The 5,038-nt window shown below is 48.9% G+C and overlaps 1 long non-coding RNA gene across 2 annotated transcripts; it reads left to right on the forward strand.

The window, feature by feature from the left end:
* The first annotated feature begins 612 nt into the window (after positions 1 to 612).
* On the forward strand, positions 613 to 3,042 carry LOC310743166. 2 transcript variants are annotated; one of them, XR_014538842.1, is made up of 3 exons: positions 613 to 766; positions 1,210 to 1,387; positions 2,598 to 3,042. It is a non-coding gene; the product is annotated as an uncharacterized lncRNA (long non-coding RNA). The 2 variants fall into 2 exon arrangements; XR_014538843.1 differs by having other exon boundaries at positions 1,210 to 1,382; positions 2,598 to 3,040.
* Positions 3,043 to 5,038: the final 1,996 nt, after the last annotated feature.

The raw sequence follows: 5,038 nt of genomic DNA on the forward strand, positions 1-5,038 counted from the left end.
TCTTTTGTTGGGGGCTTCCATCTTGTTCCACCTGGGGGCAGGTGGGAGTTCTGTGGCGACAGTCTTCAATCAAGACCTACTGGCTGCTCTTTTGCTCTGCTCTTCCTGGCTGGTCTCCTTGTTTCTTGTCCAAGGGATCCCTCAAATTTTGGAATCCGCTTCTGGCTCCAATTGTATCGGCTGCTTTTCTGAGCCTCTTGGCTCTTGTGCCTGGATGGGGCCTGTGTCCACGGTCCTTGTCCTGGCCTGAGTCAGAGGCTGGGGTGGGGAGCTGGGATTTGGGGGGAGTCGTTTAGCTGCCCCCCTCCATTTCTGGTTTGAACAGCACCAAGACCTAAAACACGGAGGGATCTAAGCTCGTGGGGTGGGGTGGGGGAGGATGTTGCACTTGTGGGGGGGGACCCCTCTTTGCAACTGGATCTCCGGGATCAGCCCCTCCCCCGCTCTTCTGATCCAGAAGGAAGACGGTAGAGGGGAAACCTTCCTCTCCCCCCTCAATTCTTTCCCTCCCCTCCCGGCACCTCCACCTCTCACCCCGCCCCCACAAGCCCAGATCCCGCCCCCAAACGTCCCACCCCTTCCTCCTCCTCCTCCAATCCGGCTCTTCTGTCCCAGGAATGGGGGGGGGTGAGCCCCCTCCCACCCTGCCTTCTTCTCCAGGACGTGGAGCTTCCACTCCGGATTGCTGCTCTGCCCCGTAGATCTAGGGGGGGCGGCTTTCAATGCTGCAGGAAAGGAAAGGAGAATCGGGAGCGAGGACAAAGAGGTAAAGGGGTCGCGGGGGGGGGGAGAGGGGAGAAAAGGACCCAGAGACCCCTCCAGCTCCCCCAAGCGCCTTCCGTGGGGCCGGGATCCCGGCACGCGTGCTGCGAAGGGGGCTTTCCTCGCAGGGCGGACCCCTCACCCGTTTCCCAAGGCTCCGCGCGGGCCATGAAAAGGTTAAGGGGCGCGAGAGACGCCTTGATAGAGACCCCCCTGTCCCTCCCTTGCTCCTGTCGGGGGGGCTGCGAATGGAGAGGTGTGGCGCGCAGGGCGTGGGGTGAGTGGTGCCAAGGACTCAGGCTTCCATCTTTATTGTCTTTTCCACTGAGGATGAGGATAATGTACACCTGTCATCGGAAACAGGGGTGCAGAGTCCATGGAATGGCTCTCAGGATCGATACAGAAGTTGCACCTCAAAAGCATTTCTGTTCCTCTTAAACTCCGAAGGCAATGTCAGAGTGACTGACAAGCTGAGATACAATCCATCATCATCCGATGACAGCGACTGCATGAATCTTCCCAGTCAAAGGACCCATTTTCATGATAGACAGTGCCTGTGGCTGGAGGCTCTACACACCGGGTGTCCCTGTGCAGGCCAAAGACTGCCAGTATTAGCACAGGTGAGGTGTGTGACCTCCCCAAATTTACAGACTGTATGTGAATGAGAGTTTGTGGGTGGGATTATAGTTTACGGCAACCCTGTGATTTTCTCCACCCATAACATTTCATGAGCTGATATTGCAGTACGAATTCCAAAAATCTACAAAAACTAAAAAAAATATCACATGATAATAATAATAGTACAGTGGTACCTTGGATTAAGAACTGAATTCGTTCTGGAGGTCCGTTATTAACCTGAAACTGTTCTTAACCTAGACACCACTTTATCTAATGGGGCCTCCTGCTGCCGCTGCGCGATTTCTGTTCTCATCCTGAAGCAAAGTTCTTAACAAAAGGTACTATTTCTGGGTTAGCAGAGTCTGTAACCTGAAGCGCCTGTAACCCAAGGTACCACTGAAGACGTTATAGTATTAATCTTTTCCCTTGGCCACTCTGGGCAGCTTACAGTACATATAGGTAAAGGTAAAGGGACCCCTGACCATTAGGTCCAGTCATGGCCAACTCTGGGGTTATGGCGCTCATCTCGCTTTATTGGCTGAGGGAACCGGTGTACAGCTTCCGGGTCATGTGGCCAGCATGACTAAGCCGCTTCTGGCGAACCAGAGCAGCACACGCAAACGCCGTTTACCTTCCCGCCAGAGCGGTACCTATTTATCTACTTGCACTTTGATGTGCTTTTGAACTGCTAGGTTGGCAGGAGCAGGGACCGCGCAACGGATGCTCACCCCGTCAGGGGGATTCGAACCGCCGACCTTCTGATCGGCAAGGCCTAGGCTCTGTGGTTTAACCCACAATGCCACCCACGTCCCTACAGTACATATACATGATGTATAGTTAGCAGAGTAGGAAAAAACACAGAGGCAGAAAGAAAATAATTCAGCTGAGAAATTTATTACTGAAGACAGATAAGCATAACAGGACCCAAAATTAGCAAAAATGTAACTCACAGTAAAACCCTGACTTAGCATACCAAAACAGCACTCAAGTAAGAAACAGACAAACAGAGTAGAGTAATAGCAGAATATGAAGTGGGAGCAGGCGCATTTCAATACTGTAATTTATCTATAATTCAATGTCAGAGTAACCCTGGGACTAGATAACAAGCCTCCAGGTGGACGTGCCCCACCTGCCCTTCACTTTCCTCTTCCGCACGGGTAGAATCTGCCTTCTGTACTGTGGGATTCACGGTTGTTCTCCTCCTCTCCATCCACCAGGGCTTGACTTCAGGTGCAGCAGAATTCCCCAGCCCCCGAAGGATTTGAGACCCATCAGCTTTCCTCACCTGGTTTTGCTGGCTGGTTGAAGCCGTTGCTTGAACCCCTGTTGCATGCTGACAGCTTCTGGAAGCCACAGGTGAGAGCTGAGTGCAGGGTGGGGACCAAGGGTGGAAAAATGACCCCAGAAGGTGCAGGACATGTCCCCCACCCAAGGAACTACTGCTCCCCAACACCCCATGACATCTAGATTCAGGTAGGTAGCCGTGTTGGTCTGACACAGTTGAAATAAAAAATTAAAAAATAGTCCAGTAGCACCTTAGAGACCAACTAAGATTGTCCTGAGTATAAGCTTTGGTGTGCATGCACACTTCTTCAGATACACTGACACAGATGTCACCAGACCCTTGTATATTGTGGGAGGGTGGGGTGGGGTTTTTCTCAGAAGGGTACTCCTACTACCCTCCACTATATGAATAAGTGTGCATGCACAAGAAAGCTCATACCTAGAACAAACTTAGATGGTCTCTAATGGGCTACTGGACTATTTTTTTACTTTTTTACTTCAACTGTGTCAGACCAATATGGCTACCTACCATTAAATACAGTTATCTCCTTGCCTTGAATATCCTGCTTTTCTGTGCCAGATTAGGATAGTCCTCTGTCAGAAGACAAGCAGAGGATCAGGCAGCACATCATCATTATAAATACAGTAATACTAAAAGGAAAGTAATACTAAAAGGAAAGGGAGTTCATGATGGCTGGGAGTTTGTTAGGAGGGAGATAGTAAAAGCACAACTTCAGGCAATACCAATGAGACGGAAACATGGAAGGTGCCTAAAGTGGCTATCTAAATAGGGTGGCTATCTAAAGAACTTTTAACTGAGTTAAGATTAAAAAAGGATGTGTACAAAAAATGGAAAAGGGGGAAAACCACCAAAGAGGAATTCAAACAAATAGCCAGCACATGTAGACACAAAGTCAGAAAAGCTAAAGCACAGAATGAACTCAGGCTTGCTAGAGAGGTTAAAAGCAACAAAAAAGGCTTTTATGGGTATGTTCGTAGCAAAAGGAAGAACAAAGAAACAGTGGGGTCACTCAGAGGAGAAGATGGTGAAATGCAAACAGGGGACACAGAAAGGGCTGAACTCCTCAATGCCTTCTTTGCCTCAGTCTTCTCCGATAAAGAAAACAATGCCCGACCTGAAGAATTTGGAGCAAATGATTCAGCAGAGGAAACACAGCCCAGAATAACTAAGGAGATAGTACAAGAATACTTGGCTAGTCTAGATGTATTCAAGTCTCCAGGGCCAGATGAACTGCATCCAAGAGTATTAAAAGAACTGGCAGATGTGATTTCAGAACCACTGGCAGTCATCTTTGAGAATTCCTGGAGAACAGGCGAAGTCCCGGCAGACTGGAGGAGGGCAAATGTTGTCCCTATTTTCAAAAAGGGGAAAAGAGAGGACCCAAATAATTACCGCCCAGTCAGTCTGACATCAATACCAGGGAAGATTCTGGAGCGGATCATTAAGCAAGCAGTCTGTGAGCACCTAGAAAGGAATGCTGTGATCACCAATAGTCAGCATGGATTTCTGAAAAATAAGTCATGTCAGACTAACCTGATCTCGTTTTTTGACAGAATTACAAGCCTGGTAGATGAAGGGAACGCAGTGGATGTAGCCTACCTTGATTTCAGCAAGGCATTTGACAAGGTGCCCCATGATATTCTTGTAAAGAAGCTGGTAAAATGCGGTCTTGACTATGCTACCACTCAGTGGATTTGTAACTGGCTGACTGACCGAACCCAAAGGGTGCTCATCAATGGTTCCTCTTCATCCTGGAGAAGAGTGACTAGTGGGGTGCCACAGGGTTCTGTCTTGGGCCCGGTCTTATTCAACATCTTTATCAACGACTTGGATGATGGACTCAAGGGCATCCTGATCAAATTTGCAGATGACACCAAACTGGGAGGGGTGGCTAACACCCCAGAGGACAGGATCACACTTCAAAACGACCTTGACAGATTAGAGAACTGGGCCAAAACAAACAAGATGAATTTTAACAGGGAGAAATGTAAAGTATTGCACTTGGGCAAAAAAAATGAGAGGCACAAATACAAGATGGGTGACACCTGGCTTGAGAGCAGTACATGTGAAAAGGATCTAGGAGTCTTGGTTGACCACAAACTTGACATGAGCCAACAGTGTGACGCGGCAGCTAAAAAAGCCAATGCAATTCTGGGCTGCATCAATAGGAGTATAGCATCTAGATCAAGGGAAGTAATAGTGCCACTGTATTCTGCTCTGGTCAGACCTCACCTGGAGTACTGTGTCCAGTTCTGGGCACCACAGTTCAAGAAGGACACTGACAAACTGGAACGTGTCCAGAGGAGGGCAACCAAAATGGTCAAAGGCCTGGAAACGATGCCTTATGAGGAA

This window comes from Podarcis filfolensis (genome assembly GCF_964270895.1).
Source record: "Podarcis filfolensis genome assembly, chromosome: 10".
NCBI classification, from domain to species: Eukaryota; Metazoa; Chordata; class Lepidosauria; order Squamata; family Lacertidae; genus Podarcis; species Podarcis filfolensis.